Source organism: Toxorhynchites rutilus, chromosome 3, assembly GCF_029784135.1.
Source record: "Toxorhynchites rutilus septentrionalis strain SRP chromosome 3, ASM2978413v1, whole genome shotgun sequence".
NCBI lineage: Eukaryota > Metazoa > Arthropoda > Insecta > Diptera > Culicidae > Toxorhynchites > Toxorhynchites rutilus.
Window position 1 is genome coordinate 296387410 of NC_073746.1, and position 18115 is coordinate 296405524.

Genomic DNA, 18115 nt, shown 5'->3' on the forward strand with positions numbered 1-18115 from the left:
ACAAGGCGCTTTTCAGGGCCATTAAACCTTCCAAAAAAGAGTTTAGGAAATACAGTTCAATGCTTTCTAAAACATTATCCAAAATAATAATTAAACACAAATTGATTTTTTCATAATTTTTTTGTCAGGATCTGATGAGTATGTGAATTGGCAGTTGTTCTGAGCTTATTGATAGTTGGGGACTTTCCAGATTATTAAATTTTCACCAATTTTTAAATTGTTTCCAGATTGAAAGTACAGTAATTTACAATTAGTTCGACATTTAGCTAATTGGACGGACATGTAATGCGACTTATTTAGTTGGACATTTTTGTAAACATAGTGATCCAAATTATAACCCCACATTGAAAGTCGACACTGTACCACTGTCATCGCAAATGTTCAATTACAGGTTAAAATCGCCTCCAATGCGACACTGAGTGGCGCTTCGGCACGTCGCATTGAATGTAATTTACTGTACAACATGTCACAAAGCTTGATGGGAAGAAATTTTCCAACTGTGAAAGCTGTGGCGAGTGGCAACAAATCGCTAAACAGGAAGGTTTAGCCGAACAAGATGGGGATATCGAGTGATAACAAAACAATAAACTCTTTAGATTGAAGATAATATTGTGATCCTGAAAAGGACCCTTTTTAGCCTGCATGTGAATCCAACGAGCGAACAAATCGTAATGAATGTATTTTTTTGCCATCGCTCCCTTTTAACGCTCATTCGTTCGTCTCGTTGGACTCGCCCCTCTGGCTGAGTCTGCCGATTTGTCTCTATCCTGTGAGTGTGTACCGCTAGAGTATAAAACACGCGGACCCCAAAAAAATATCTTATTTTCTTTCAAACCGTAAACCCGTGTGGTTGTACGGCATCGGCATCGTGGACGTAACAAAGGAGGACAAGTTAAGGGAAAGGCAAAGTCTCACTCGAACCGTGCAGGTCTCCAGTTCCCTGTTGGTCGCATTCACTGATTGCTCCGCAAGGGTAACTAGGCCGAACGGATTGGTGCCGGAGCACCAGTATACCTAACAGCGATTATAGAGTTTCGGCCGTCGGAGTGCTCGAGTTGGCTTGCAAAGCTGCTCACGACAATCAGAAAACCCGCATCAAGAACAGAGCAGCTTCGGTTCGGCGCTCATCAAGGCAACAATTAGTTTCAGTGAGTCGCAAAGTGTTTCTCCGGCACGACGCATTAAATGTAATTTACTGAACAACATATCACAAGCTGGATGGGAAGAAATTTTCCAACTGTGAAAGCTGTGGCGAGTGGCAAACGCAATAGCTAAACAGGAAGGTTTAACCGAACAAGATGGGAATATCGAGTGATAACAAAAACACAATACCAAAGGTTCTTTTCAGAACCATCAACATATTCATAAAGAGTAAACAGTAAACTAATCCATTTTTCAGGTAGATAGTAGGAGAAGAAAATAAAACAATATATTTAAAATATATATTTAACAAAAGCTGTCCCCTTTGTATAGTCCTACGTCACTCCGGTTATGTCCCCGACATTACCCACCCGTCTTTTTTATAATCACTAGAACTGATTTCACTTGATCCATATAATGTTGATCATGTCGTATTATCTTTTTTTTTTTTTTATTCTTTATTTGAGAGGTTTTCAGCCTCCTGGGCTGGTTCGCCTGTGTCGTATTATCAGTCTGGAGAATAGAGCAGTCTTCTATAACGACACAGTTTTCTTCCCGTTTTATATTCCAAACGTTTTTAAAATATTTCGAATGGAATGTTTTCGTGATTAACTATATTATATTAGTCAAATCATTTCATTCGATACCCATACTCGGGTTAAATTTATCTTAAATAACTGTGATTTTCAAAAATTTTCAGAAGAAATGTCTGCCATTTCGTAACGGTCGCCATTTTGGATTTACATTTTTCATGAATAACTGTGTTCTACTAGTCAAGTTCTTTCATTTGATACCCATATTCATGAGGTTTTGGCAAAATATGTAGTCTGTCATTTTATAACGGCCGCCATCTTGGATTTCCATTTTACATGAATAACTGTGTCCTACTAGTCATGTTCTTTCATTGGATACCCATACTTGTGGGGTTTCGACCGGCTCAAATGAGCGGCTCGTGAGCGCTCACCCATCTCTAGGCCAGACCGATCAAGGCTACGATAGATAGATTTCCTTATTGAATCGATTATGGACTAATGGTTGGAACATTTTGAAATAATCGATTCAATCGAGTAACTTTCGTGTAACTTCTGAAAAAGACCTAATTGCGTTGATCGATTATCTCCATCAACATTATTTTTCGTTGATAACTCAGCGGTAAAAACACTTCCTGATGTGTTCGACGACCAGGAGTGTAGAAGAGTACCTCGTTTATCAATCCATGTGATAAAACTGGCGCAAAATCTGCCTGCCTGCCTGCAAGAGAATGTCAATGAAGAGAATAAATTAAAGCAAGTAGGTCCTTTCCAAATGTTACATAAATTCGAAAGTTACATTTAATATACCTTTAAATGTAAACATCGAATTGCAAAATAATAGTTTTTGAATGAATTGGTACTTCAGCATGTTGATAAACTTACCATTTCATGATTTTTGCTGATGTTTGAAAAAAGCACATTATGAAAACATCTTATAGCAGCAAACAGGAAACAGTCCATGTAAAATTTCGTTAGTGGAATATTGAAGTTTTTAATCGGAAAATTCTATGAAATTGCCGTTGTTCAGTGTATTCTGTGGGACGGTAGGTGGTTGTGTTGCTCTTAAACCGACACTTTCAGCCAGGGTGAAACCGATACCTGGTTCGTGTTTCACTGACAGAAAAAGGCGTCAGTGTTTTTTTTTGTATATGCCTCGTGTTTATATTTGGAAGACAAAACGGCACGGCTGAACTAATACTCAGCTAAAAACAGCCAAATCCAAAGTTGAGCAGGGTATGTCAACAAAAATGACTACCAGAGCTCATGGTATTCTTCGATCAAAGCTCATCGGCCACATCTCCAGTGCATTCACCCAAACTACGATCAAGAGTTCCGTATCCAAACTGGGATCATTCAGTGCCTCTTATCCGAACGGTATTGCCCATATAATGCTTCCCTACGCACTTAACGATCCAGTACTTCTCACACTAGGATTATACCCCTGCTTGATCAAATATCTACTGGAATTGATACAAGCCTTTCATATTTTTTGGTAGTCCTAGGCATTATATCATACGTAAAAGGACGGTCATCAAATTTACATAATCTATTACAACGCATGAATTTATCTAACATGGCAGCTGTTCAGGGAATAAGTGATAGTCGCTAGGGGCGAGGTCTGGGGAGTAAGGAGGATGCTCGAACACAGTCCATTTGATTTTTTTCAACTGCTTTTCAGTTACGCGAGCAGAATGGGGCCGCGCATTATCGTGGATGAGGAACACTCCTTTCGTCGATAAACCTGGCTTTTTGTTCTTAATCGGTCCAAAACTTCACAATAGTACAGTGATGAAACAGACGTTCGGCGGTGAACGATTCGATAACACTGAAGAAATTTATGACGCAGTTGCATCGTACCTCAAAAAGATGGACACTACGCACTTCGCGCTCGGAATAGAAAAACTCGTGCCACGCTATGAAAAATGCCTCGAACGTTACGGCGATTATGTAGAAAAATAGGAAATAAAACGTAGATTACGAAAATCACCTTGTTTTTTGTCCTAACCTAATTTTCCGCGATTTCTGAGGCACTGAAACTCAGTGTTTGCCAAATGATCCACTCATTGAAAAAATCGCTTTCGTTCGTTCAAATATGATCTTTCAGGAAACATTTCCCCCAGCGGTATTCTATTATTGTTATGTGCTGCAAATCACGACACAAAAGAGAACGAGACAACTCTGCATCGGCTCGCACTTCATTGCACACCAGCATGCAAGCAAAGCTATCATATACGCTTTCGGTGCAGAAAGCTTATTTTCTTCTTTGCCTCTAACATATGCATACCGACCTCTCCATGCATCATGAAACAGCAGGATCATACGGACAACGCAAAGCGAAAGATTCATATTCAGCTAATGTAGCAGATCCTGATTTTTAAGTCTCAGAGAGTGCAAACTATATGATTATTTAGCTCGATAGAGGCTAAGGGAAGGGTAGTCAGATTATATTTTCCATTTTTAACGCCGCTATCCCTTGAAATGTTATATTCATATAGACCGCATAGTTTTACTAGCAACACCGCTCCAGTGAGAAGCAAAAACTCTCGCGTTTTATCTCTTTTCCCATTCGCTGCTCTCCGCAAATGGTGACGTAATGATGACGTAATTTTTCTTGTATCATTTATTGCTTTACACTTGTCTGTGCAGTGGGTTTCGCTATAGTAAAATGAGACGATATATGCGGTTCAAACTTGTATGCAGGCTTCGAAAATAGTGTGCCATGTTTGATACAACTCGAATATGCAAACAACAGTCTTCGTTCCTCTCTTAGTTTAATCACTAAATGTTACAAAAGTGATTGCTGACATTCATACAAGTATCTGAATGATCCTCTCATATTTGGTTATATGTTCGTGAGTTTACTTGCATGACACATTGTGTATCATTTGATTTTGATCGAAATTCAAACACTGCTTATTTTTTGAACGACCCCCGTATGTTAAATTCAATTGATTTCGAAAATTGTTTCATGCAATCAATAATTGAATCAATACAAACAAATGTTTACTAAGACAATGGTAGTCATTGCGGTTATATCATAGATATAACCCACCCATTTTTTAGAGTTTCAAAATTCTGTCCTTCTGTGACTTTCCCAGATTTCTCCATACTCCAATTTTGTGCACCGAGCTGAGTTTGAAGAAACACAATACTCAGACTAAAATGCATACTTCGCTGGAAAAATGAAATGACCACACGCCTGCAAATCTGAAACTCAGCTTCCTAATCCGTGAGGTCAAACATAAACAAAACACATTAATATGATATGTTATGATCTTGATTCTCCAAAATAAGAACAACGGATTTCTTCATCAACATCGAGTATTAGTTGTCATTATGCTGTCATCCGTTTTACACGTTCAATATCTCTATCAGTTCAATGACATATATTTTTGTCATTCAAATTCTCACAATTCAATACTACCTTTAGTCGTGCTGAGCTATGTTTTCCCTCTCTCTCTTTGCTTCATTAACCCCTTCCCGTATTATTTAATACGTCACACATCAAGTGATTTCACTACTCTGCTGAGCGTTCTAGCGCCAATGTTATTCAAGTAAACCACGAGTGAGACTCGATGTTGTACGGGAAAGGGTTAAACCAGCCAGTTCATGTAGATGAGAACATCATGTAGTCGTAGTCAATAGAACAAAAATTTAGTTATCCAGATATTGATGACAATTTTTATCAATATATTGAAAGTATAAGGCGCCCATTATATGTACACTGGAGACAAACATTAGTAAATGAAGCTACCAAATCTTTAGTAGTTGAAACATTGGTAAAATGTACAAATTTTTTGTACATATTACCAAAATCCGGTAAAACTGATGTCAGATGTAATGTACATCCCTACCAGAGATTCGTACATTTTACTTCATGCCATTTGTAACCTTCAATGTTTTCATTCCTAGCGACTGTGAAGTGCGCACTTCGTAATCGCCATTTTGACGTAGGACTACGTCTTTCATTTCTATACCGGGGTGTAAAATCAAAGTTTCGAAAACGAAAGCGTTACGCCGGAGACCGAGATTTTGAGCGTTAATAGCTCTTAAACAACTGAACGAAATGGTATGATAAACACTTCATTCGAAAGATAAAATGTCTACGCGTTATATACTTGTTACTTTTTCATCCAAAAACTTGTTTCAATAGCCGTAAAATTGCTTTCAAAACAGGCTATTGAAATCACCAAACGGTATATAAGCGAGCGCCGCTCGTAAACCCACTCAGTTATAATTGAACAGCGATTGGAGCATGTTGTCGCTGTTGTGGTGAAGCTAATTTTGTTTATCATGAAAGCGCTGATGAATGGTGTCACCAAGAGCCTGTTTGTGCACCATAGACCAAAAGGGAATCCATCAAGAGGAGGGTGCCACACACACATATACACGCGCGGAACTCTCGTTGCTCAAAAATAATCTGCCAGTTCCCCTGGGAATTGAAAAATACATTCATGCGGAAGAGTTTATTTTAATGTTTTCTAACACTGCAACCAAATACATTTGGTTTTGTGATTTTTCAATCAATCGCAATTAACAGGAAAGCTTTTGAATATTATTTTTCCCCATCAGTAGAAAATTTTTCGTATCCAATATTGGATGCATAACATGAAAAACGGAAAATGTTTCACATCGCGAAAATCAAGTCATTTTCGAGCGATTATTTGCTTTCTTATCATATAATCCTGCGACCAAATACATTTCGTTTTGGATTTTTCAATCAAGTGCGATCAACGTAAGACCACGTCTTTCGGCAATTCATTAGAGGTGCAATGAATCTTTATGAATTCCCGCTCTACGCGCACTGGCAAACGATGTTTACTCAACAATTTCTCAAACGAGAAATGGGTGTTGTGAGAAAGGATTAACGAACGCAAAAACGACAAACGGGAGAAAGAGATGTTTGGAGGTTGAAGGAAATTGGCAGAAAACTTCTTCATTTTAGCTTTCGAATAATGTGATTCATACCACTTCGTTTTGCCAGAAAGAGATTATTAGTACTCAAAGGAGGAATCGAGTCTTCCGAGGAAATTACCCAGCGCAAACTAGAGTCGACTATCGATTGCGGCATTTGTACACAAATAATTTTATAATGCAGTTTCATCAAAGTGATTTCTTCGATATGGGGATATATTCACTACATCATGTCATGTATTTCATATTCTTCACTATCAAATCCATATTCATGGCACCTATCGGTATCGAATTATCATCGACACCACGATTTTCGCTAAATGCTCCTTTCAGTTCGGCCTGTAAAAAACTTTTCTGAACTCTAATCCATCAAATTTGGAGCTCTGAAAAGGGCCGTTTATTATATGCTAAGCTAATATAGCACGCTCTCCTCGGAAACGATGGGCCAGCTGGATGTCCTTGGGCATGATGTGACGCGTTTTGCATGGATAGCACACAAATTGGTATCTTCGAATAGGCGCCCTGCAGCGTCATAGCCGCGGAACTTTGGTCCAAAGTCCTGAAGCAATTCCACGAACCAAATGCTGCAAAGGTAGCTTGCGGATCAGCAATTCGGTCGACTTCTGATAGCGACGAATTTCACGCAAAGTTCCCGGTCGACAGCGATGTGGCTTCACCTATCCTGCGGCTGGTGCGCTTATCCGAGCTGCTTTCGTGTGCCTTACCACCGAAAGACTAACGAGCTGTCTGCTTGGTCCCAAACAAACGAGTCCTCACGGTGCGAGAGTAGAGTAAGAAATGAACGAAAGCAAAGGAAGCGTCATTTTATAAACCATAAAAGTATAGAATGTAAACCCCACCCTTATTATATTCGTTGCTTACCCTGAGAGAGAAACGAATAACATCGAAGTATACAGTAAGCTTATATAATAGAGAGGATGGGGAGAGAATGGATTTAGATTCAACTTCAAACAAATGATCTCTAAATCAACGATAGTCCTACGTCACCCTTGCGGTTATACCACAGATATAACCCACTTCCTGTTTTTTTGTGGAAGCGAAGCAATTCGGAGGTAAGCATTTGTTTTTGTTATGTTTCCGTTCTTATCTAATGTTTTCTCTATGTTGGTAAATTCTAGATATTCCGAAATATACTCATTTTGGACGACGTTTCTTCTATTCTACTACTGATAGAAGCATTTCCATTTGCGATCAATCGTAAACGAACATTTTACAACAGCCATGATTCGATGCTAATATTTGGCGATACAAACTAGGGAAAGGAAGAACCAATAACGATTCACCATCGGTCCGTGCAAACGGTATCAAATGAGCGTATCTTTTCGTCGACCAACGGCAGCGACCAGCGAATCAACAAGTGCAGCTGATTCCAGCACGAATAGCTGTTCTGTTTTTTCACTGGAGCATCGAAAATCCCTATCAGGCTCAGGTACAGGCAAGAATCAATGAAGGAGGAGCAAGCTACGCTACCGCAAGTATAGTCATTTGCTCATAAAATTTACAAGGTATGGCCTTCCGATGAACGAAAGTAGATTTTTCGATCATCTTTTCATTCGTTTTCCAGATGTATCGAAACTCTCTAGGAAAAGTGTCGTCATTCGTTTTTTCTATAAACTGATAACCTCTGCGTGATAATGATGTGTCAGGAAGATCCAATCAACTGCTTTTCTCAACCGGAGGATGACATGGAACATGAAGAACGTCAGAACCGACTACGTGCTCTGTGCAATCATCAGGATCTGTTCCAGGAGGAGAGTGTTGAATTTGATACTGGAAAGCATCGACAAAATCAATGTCATATCGTCACTAGGTTTCATGATTTCCTCCTGGCTAGTGATGAAAAAGTTGGGAGTCGATATCCGGATATCTGATCCAACTACTAGCGGTTGTCATCAAGGAAAACTCAGTTTGCTAACTCAAATCATTTTAATTGGCTCATCCCCCATCTTGGAACGCAAGCATCTAGTAAGGACTCCGGATCGATTTGTAAATATCTCGCCTCTCGAGAACCATAATCGTGCTCCGATGATTTTGTATGTGTTGTGTTCACTGTGCGTTGGTAATGGTCAGTATGGTTGGTTGGTCGGTAATCCTAATATCCTCGTTCATCGTGTTGAGGAATCTGGGGTGTACCAGAAGTGTTACTTTGAAATTACTATGGACCATAACGGGCAAACGTGCACAAACATGACACCGCGTTTGCGAATTAATTGGGCCAATACTGCTGAATATGTTGAGGATGTAAAAATGGGGCGAAAATGACGTTGGTAATAATTTGCATACTCATGATTCCGGACGTGACAAAACTATTCATCGCAAAAGGAATGGAATTGCACGCTAGATCTCAGCGTGTCGGTGATACGGTTTATGTTCAATGGAGAGCCAATGCATGTTTGATTTTAATCTAACTTGAATGTTTTTTTTTCCGGTGATGAGCTGCTCGTCGAAGCTAAGTTGTCAATTTTATTTTGGTTTCCGCGTTTCTGTCTGCGATATTGAACCCTAAGATGGAAGAATTCGGCGATCTGCTGGTCGAGAGCACTCACAACTTGTGAGACAAAGAGCGAATTCAACAAAGTTAAACAAAGACAACGAAAACCATCGTAGCTCACATTCAGTTCCGTACAGCATATACGGCTATGGCGACTATCAGAAAGCTGTTGATCTATGGATACAATTCGGACCAACAAACTGGTGAGACGAATGAGCCCCTTGCGGCGGAAGCATTCAGACAGAACTTCGCAACCACCAGAACGCACCTAGCGGAGAAGACGTATGCTGTTATGTCAAGACAGACATACTTTTAGTTTGAGGTACGGACTGTGGGACTGATGAGGGTTTGTAAAAGTAGTTTTTTGTTAACAATCTGTTTGAATTAGTTTTTTTGTTTCATCAGGACTGCAATTCCGAAACGATGTTGGGGAATGATGATCCATCGTGTGCTTTTGATGGCTACAATATAAGCATGAGCACAAATATCGAATCCGATTGTTCAATACGACCAATCACGACCATTCAATCCAATGTAGTCGTTCTGTTACATGAAAACAAGCCCCAAATTCCTACTGAAGACACATTTCCACTGCCTCACCAAGAGCAAATCACATAGATGGTTGCCGAAAAATTTCAAATGTAAGTTTATATGAACCCCCTTCTTCGAACTCTGGGGCATTCCAGAGCGTCACAATTAAATGGGCAAGTAAATTACACCTGCGCAGGGTCGAAGATTTCGGTAGGCGATACCTGGTCGGAGACGTAATCGTTTTCTTCTTAAATATCCACGACAAGATCGTAAGTAGACACAATCCGTAAATCTTAAATTTATATTTTTAATACCATTAATATATCAATATTTCTTTTCTTCTTCATTTCTTTTTTATTGTAGAACTATTGATATATAGAATAAGTTATTAGTGAAATATTATATTAAAATAACATGTTATCAAACACAGGATTTTAAATAAAACAAAAAGGAAAAAAATATTATTTTAACCCTGATGATTGACTCTTACAATTGAGAAACAACATTTCTACTGATATCGTTCCAAAGGTTAATCAACAAACGCCCTTTATTCAACCGACAAATCACCTTCATTGAGCTGATATTGATCCAACACTGGACCAGTAGTACAGTCCGGATCGTAGTTTCGTTTGACATATAAACCTACCAATCTGTTTTCGTAGAATGTACCAATGATTAGTAGGGTAGAAAATCACTCGGGAATTGGTAACATGTACCAAAAAATTAGTAATATTTACTAATGATTCCTCTCAGTGTACCACACAGCTATCTGTACATGAATTTGTTACCTGTTAAGGCCCATTTATACGTTGCTAGTAGCTGACTTGACAATGAGCAGCTACTGACCCGGTGGACTCGCTTGACAATTGGTTGACTCGCCTTGTCCGTTCACACAGTGTGAGCTGCTGGCGAGAAACTAGATACTACGGCACGGGTTTACCAGGGATGCCAGGCGACTTTTCAAATGTCCATCAAACAGTCAGAAACAGCAATCAGGTCCGAATTTGTCAAATGATTGGTCCAAAATCGACTTCTTTATTGGCAGTTTTCATCTTAGGTTTTCAGTTGAATGTATCATCACACAATTTTATAGCAAAACAAACGCTGATCGTGTTTAAAAATACATACTTTGTGCTGAATTTCTTTGAACTGAAGGTACTATCCGAAAAAGCAGAAAGAGAAAAGGATTCGGGCCAGGAATTAGATGCAAAGAAAAGGAGCAACAAATACAATATTGAAGGAACTCTACGATGAGGATCCCCGAGATTACAGAGCAGTGTTGGTAATAACACCTGAACAAGTGAAAAAACTGTTGGATTTAATTGCTCCACGAATACAACGCCAAGATACAGTCATGAGGGATGCTGTACCTGCAAGAGTTAAATTAGAAATGACATTGATGTGCCTTTGTTTTGGAATATCGTTGGGATTGTTGTCGATATTTTTTAGAATCTCGAAAACATCCATAGCTCAGATAATTCCGAAAGGATGTGATGTTATAAATGGTAGTCTAAAAGATTTTTTTTTTAATTTTATTTATTTTGTGAAATGAAAATGATAGTCGATTTGCAGGTGCAATAGATACGCTTCAAAAATTTTAATAATGAATGAAAATGTACTTTTTTAAATCGAATATGTATTCTGTTTCTTAGAACAATACTTTTTTTTGTAAGTTGTGATCTGATAATGATTCTATATTAGAGATTCTCAAGAAAACTATCTCAAAAAGAAAGCGTGCCCCGCCAGCGTGCAAAACGAAATAACAATTATTTCGTTTAGAAACTATGAGGGTTTTATTTGTTTTTCCAATAATTTTCAAGTCTATAAATATCTTCACATATTTTCAAATATCTTAAAAATAGAGACATTTCATTACATTTGGCATCACTGATTCGAACGCTAAATTCTGTTTTTGACGTTGTGAAGCATGCAAGTGCGAGTAAATTCAAAAAACTTTGAAGTAGCTCGCACGCCGGATTACACATGACAATAACTGGCATGATGTGTTCACACGGTGTGAGTAGCTGCACTGCAGTAACTGACTAGACCGACTCGTATGCTTACTCGCACCGTCTGAACCCGGCTTTAAAACAACTACCCAAGATCAATGACTACATAACGAGGTGGAGTAGTAGCCGAGGTATGTTTGAATTGGTAAACAAAATATGATGTCGTAATTATTCGCGTTCAATATGAAGTCTATATGGAAGAATCAAAACACTGTTGAAAATATTCGCGGTTTCATGATGTTTTGAGCAAAAATCTCATGAAATTTCACAACTGTTTGCTTTTGAATAGATGACAATTGAATTGTTTGTTATTATTTAAGGGATCAAAAAATCCAGATAACAGTTGTCTCATTCGTCGGGTTTAGTTACATTTTCGGGGAAATGGTGATTAATTGCAGACTATTTTCCTACATCATACACAACGACACTAGGAACACTGAACAGATCTTTTTGTCGCCTAAACTAATAAAAGTTCATTTCTTTCTATGAAAGACATTTTTTCGTTGTAAATACATAAATATCCATTGCAAACTACCACATTATACTCACCCAGAAAGAACTCGAAAAGATGTCAGGTTTTATTGACATACGACTACGTCTTTCATTTTTATACCGGGGTGTAAAATCAAAGTTTCGAAAACGAAAGTGAGTGTTACGCCAGAGACTGAGATTTTGAGCGTTAATAGCTCCTGAACAATTGATCGTTAATGATAAACACTTCATTCGGAAGACAAAATGTCTACGCGTTATATACTTGTTGCTTTTTGATCCAAAAACTTATTTCGATAGCATGTTGTCGCTGTTGTGGCGAAGCTAACTTCGGTCACCATGAAAGCGCTGATGAACGGTGTCACCAAGAGACTGTTTGTGCACCTTAGGACAGAAAGGAATCCATCAGGAGGAGAGTGATGCCACTGAAAAAGCGACCAAGAACGCGCGGAACTCTTTTCGTTCGGTTGTTAGAAGCATCGAGAAGATTCCGGAAAGATGTCATCGTTGCTGAAAAATAATCTGCCAGTTTCCCTTGGAAAATTACATTCAAGCGAAAGAATTTATTTTAATGTTTTCTATCCATATAATACTACGATCAAATGCATTTCGTTTTGTGATTTTTCATTCAAGTGCAATTAACAGGAAAGCTTCTGAAAATTATTCTTCCCCATCAGTAGAATATTTTCGTATCCAATATTGGATGCATAAAAACTTGTGTCTCCAACGTAACGCTCTCGTTTTCGAAGTCCCCCAAATATTAATTTATTCATTCATTCGGAATGGATTCAGATTCAACTTCAAACAAATGATTACTAAATCAACGATAGTCTTACGTCAACCTTGTGTTTATACCACAGATATAACCCACTTCCTGTTTTTATTAAAAATTTCTGAAAATAGCGCTATCGTATGAAACGATAGGAAACAAAGTGTAAACAAAAATATCATCGTCATGATGTTGAAGTAATTATGGAAACGTATCTATCACTCACACATTCCAACATTCTCTTCACCCTTACTTCCGTTACACCACCCAATATGTACGAGGGCGGTCCGATAAGTATTTAGCCTCACCGCCCGATGGTGTCAGTATCGCAAGAGAGATTACTTATCGTGTAGTATATTCTCGTAAACGGCTACTGTCAAAATTTCAGCCGAATCGGACTCGTAGTTTTGTTTGTGCGACTTTTTTTGTTTCCAAACATGAAAAAGTCACTCGCCGGGCAAAAATTTGAGTCGAATGAGGAGGTCATCGCCGCCACGAAGGCCTACTTTGCAGACCTTGAGAGAACGTATTTTTCGGAGGGATTAAAGACGTTGGAGCATCGCTGGGTTAAGTGTATCGAGTTAAAAGGAGACTATGTTGAGAAATAAATCGCCACTTTTCCGAAATTTTTGTTTTTTTTTGTAGGCTGAGTACTTATCGGACTGCTATCGTATATTGAGAAGATACGTCAACTCTAAGACCATCAAGGAGCGAGATGAAGAATAGAAGGTAGGAAGACTCACGGGTTTTGGTTGTATTAAACTTTGATTGTATTAGTATCCAGGAAGATAGGAAGTCTTTTTTGAGTTTTCGTTTCGTCGAGTACAAAAAACAAATTACAAAATGTGTAGAGATGAACCAGCCTTTGGCTGAAAATCTCTTTAATAAAGAAAGAAAAAAAAAATTACAAAATCAAATCACTTACCGCTTACAGAATCAAATCACTTACCGGTGTTCCGGTTTTATTGCAGAGAAGACCTTTTCAGGTCATTTTGAGTATATTCAGCCGCTACAAAAATCATTTGATTTCTGATTGTTCGTTTCGTCGAACAGAGGAGACATTTTCAGGTCACCCTTCAATATCGTTAGCCACTACAAAATCTATTTGATTTTCTAGTTTTCGTTTCGTTAAGTAGAAAATTTGTTTCGTGCTTACGAGATCCTATTGCAGAGGAGACCTTTTCAGGTCACCCTTTTCATATTATATCGCTACGAAATGTGTTTGATTTTCGCGTTTTCAGAATCACATCACTTACCACAGTAAATCCTGTTTTTTCTCAACCATTCCCACTAACAACCATCCTTTCCATGATAAACGCTAGGGAACCACGCTATAGAGGCGACTTTTCTGGCCTTCGGGCGGCGAATATCATACTAACATTCCTTCCCTTCCCCTGGTGACTGTAAGGAGGTGGCCGGCATCGTTATTGACCATTTAAAGCTCGAATCACCAAAAATTGCACAACGAGAATGATTTGCTAGTCCCAAGCGTCATTCTGTGTTCTTTGTGCAATTTGGTTGGTTCAGGTCAATCACGGAGAGCAACTACGAATTGTACAGTCTCAAGCTCAAGCAAGCTCAATATAATTGCCTTCAAGAGCGATACAGCGATTATAGCGATCTTGCAACTTTTCACCATTTTATAGTACTCTTTCGGTTTTTCCAAAGTAGACCTCAGTTTCGATAATCACATCATCATCGGTCTTTAATTTCTTGCCAGCGAGTATTCTCTTTAGGTCGGCGAATAGAAAATAGTCGCTGGGGGCCAGATCTGGAGAATACGTTGGATGCTGAAGCAATTCGAAACCCAATTCATGCAATTTTGCCACCGTTTTCATTGATTTGTGATTTTTTCATTTTTTCCACAATAACAAAAGTTGCTTCACTCTCAATGCCGTAACTCACGAACCAATCGACCAATTGCTGTCAAATTTTGACACGTATCCATTGAAAGATGGTTAAGTAGATTTTTGCAAGAGGCGCCATCTAGACGTCAACCTTATGAACTTTTTAGCCGAACAGTTAAAATGTTTCATTTTTTCTTTGATTTCTTCTTATATCAGAAATAGTATTCTAATGTCTACTATGTTTAGATTTTAGAGCAACTTCATGGAAGTTTATCTCTTGTCAGCAATTGTAATTACTTTTTTCGCAATTATGGTGCTGGACACTCCGTTCGTCTAAAACAAACGGAGTCAATTAATTTTATTTTTCAAGTACATTTGCAACCTTTTTTCCCATGCACTGTCAAATATTTTTCTGTCAAAGGAACAAAAGATTCTGTGACTATGACTTTGTTCATTTACGTTTTTGGTCGACTATGTTGTTTGTTATGTTATTTGTTGTTTTGGATATGTTTGAAGAATTACAGTGTTAAACTCTTCGATAATGATTTGGTGGCCCAGAAAAGGGCCGTTTTGTCTGGTTGTTAGGTATTGTTTGTTCACAACCGAGTGATGGAGATAAAAGGATGGTGATAAGTCATTGGATGGTGCGTATCACGATATAAGATGCCAAAGTGGAATGGGATATGATGAAAGCCGCCCTCCGTGGCCCTGAACTAGGTGGCTCCTGTGTTATGTATGGATGAAATGAAGAAAAAAACTCATCAATGTGATATAAGATAATTATCATTATCGATCGCAATTATCAATTTTTCTCACCATAAAAAAGTGTTACTGTATTATAGAGAAAATATATTTGAAATGGAAAAGGCAATTTTATTTACAATTTTTACTATCTGGGTGTTTATTCTACTCATTTTCACTTTCGCTTTAAACCCAACGAAACAATGAACTCCTACATTTTTCCAATTTTTCTCGTCGCATGAACTTTCTTCCTTGGGAGAAAAAAAATCGTTTCATATTTCAAGTCTTTTTAACACAACCGCTACCAAATACAATTTTACACTTACACTTGTGCTAAAAGTTTTACAATGCATGATCGGTCATTGATATGAAATTTCACGAAGTAACCAACATAAAAGTTCCAAATTTAAATTTTATTTATATTCTATCAAACATAAATTCTATTCAATTAATTGAAACATCATTCTTCAATCAACCCATCGTAAGATTCTTATTGGATCGAAAATGAAAAACACACTCGTTCATCGCTCCCAACTTATTCGCCAGCACGAATGCAATCAGCAATGCCCACGCTTGTCACAATGAGCACTATCCATTTGTGCGCGTCATTTGTTAAATTATCGACCGCGAGGGTATTTATATGCTGATTTCCCCCAGGTACCTTGAATTTGAAATCTCTGTTAGGGAACACATGTTGGTGGAAAAAAAGCTCCCCCTGCTTTCAAGTGTTTGCAATGCCGATTTCCCCCAGGCAACTTGATTTTTATGTCTCTGTTAGGGAACACACTTCGATGGGAACAGAAGCTCCCCCTACTTTCATGTATTTGCAATGCCGATTTCGCTGCTTGGTTTTAAAGTCTGTGTTAGGGAACATTTTTCGATGAGAACAAAAGTCCCCCTACTTTCATGTATTTGCAATGCCGATTTCCCCAAGGCTGCTTGGTTTTGAAGGCTGTGTTAGGGAAACCGTAAATCGGGCCAATCAAAACGATGCAGTTAGGGCGTTTAGATAACGCCTAATATTTTACAGTTATTCAATTGTTTATCTAATTAAAAACAACATTTTGTTAGTTGCGATAGATGCTTAGAAATATTCCCTATCAATTGATGCAAACATCTCTCCTATCCAGTACGGAATGTTCGAGCTATAAGCATTCGAAATCTTTCATTTTTTCCTGCATGTTCTGTGTTTAGGTTTTCATTTTACCCTCCATATATTCCGGTTAGACGTAGTCCCACGTCAAAAATAGATTTGATAGAGGGAAAAAAATGTAGATTTGGTAGAGGGAAAAAATATAGACAATGATCGTCAAATTCCCACCGAAATGTGTTCCCTAATAGAGATTTCTAAACCAAGGTGCCTGGAGAAATCGGTATTTCAAATTCATGCAAGTCGGGGTATTTTTGTTCCGATTGAAATGTGTTTCCCTAACACAGACTTCAAAACCGAGGTTTGTGGGGAAATCGGCTCTGCAAATAAATGCAAACTGCGAGTACTTTTGTCCTCGCTTGCCTTTGTGCAGAGTGGAATATGTCTGTCCTAACATGATCTTTTAAACTTAGGAACCTGGGAAAATCGCGCAGACACTAGAAGCGAATGAACTTCCCAGTTTCAAGCAAATTCGAGATTCGAGAAGTATGTACACTTTTGGGATGTAAACTTCAGAGGGAAATGTAAAATAAAATAATCGTTTGATAATTTTTTTTTGTCTTTATTGGAAAGATTTTCAGCCTTAGGCTGGTTCATCAAACGTTTGATAATTCTTCCGTACATATATTTTGTTCTAGTCATCATACCAAACGTAAAAGGTCCGTCATTAAATTTACTTGTAACGAAGAACAATCAATCACAATAAATGAATTGACTTTACACATTTGTTCATTTTTTCACTCACAGAGCAAATATATTGAACTCAATTGAATTTGGAAACTATTTCATTCAATCAAGAATTTAATCAATACAAACGAATGATTGCTAAGCTAAGGTAGTTCCACGTGCACCTTGCGGTTATATCATAGATATAATCCACTCATTTTTTTATTTTTCATAACAACACTTTTCCTATGTAGTGGACTCACGTCGGTCGCGTCCAAATTGAACCCCTATTGAACTGACAGAAGTCAACATATCGAGTTCCCCACTGACATTTTCCCTTTGTTTTGCACTGAATTGGGCTTCCCACTGACAGTTTTTGAGATTTTCCTAACGATCTTAACATTAATTATAGCCCCCGGCTGAGTGAACTATTATAAGAAAAGTAACATACATAAACAAAATCTGTGACGTCACAGATTTAAAAATCTTGCCGTTCCCGTCTACATAGGAAAAGTATTATTATTATACGTAAAAATAATCAGATGAAATGAATGAACTAGTTTTTTTTTATTCAAAAAATGCTAGCGTTCAAAACCATCAAGGCCCAACTGACGTTTTAGCAGAAACTGAAATTTCAGTATTATTGAGGTGTTCTAAACATAATTTCAATTCAATTTTACTTCTCGTTATGTCGACCAAAAACGTAAAAGAACAAAGTCAGAGGTTACAGAATCGGTTGTTCCTTTGACGGAAAACATTTAACAGTGCATGTGAAAAAAGGTTACAAGTTTTTTTTTCATGTAAAAAGCGTTTG

General features: G+C 38.1%; 1 long non-coding RNA gene across 2 annotated transcripts; it reads left to right on the top strand.

Moving 5' to 3' along the window:
• Window positions 1-989: 989 nt before the first annotated feature.
• Window positions 990-10083, top strand: LOC129779465 (uncharacterized). Of its 2 annotated transcripts, none has more exons than XR_008743669.1 (5): window positions 990-7660; window positions 7727-8113; window positions 8173-9445; window positions 9505-9899; window positions 9994-10083. It is a non-coding gene; the product is annotated as an uncharacterized LOC129779465 (long non-coding RNA). The 2 variants fall into 2 exon arrangements; XR_008743670.1 differs by having other exon boundaries at window positions 992-7660; window positions 8173-9421.
• Window positions 10084-18115: the final 8032 nt, after the last annotated feature.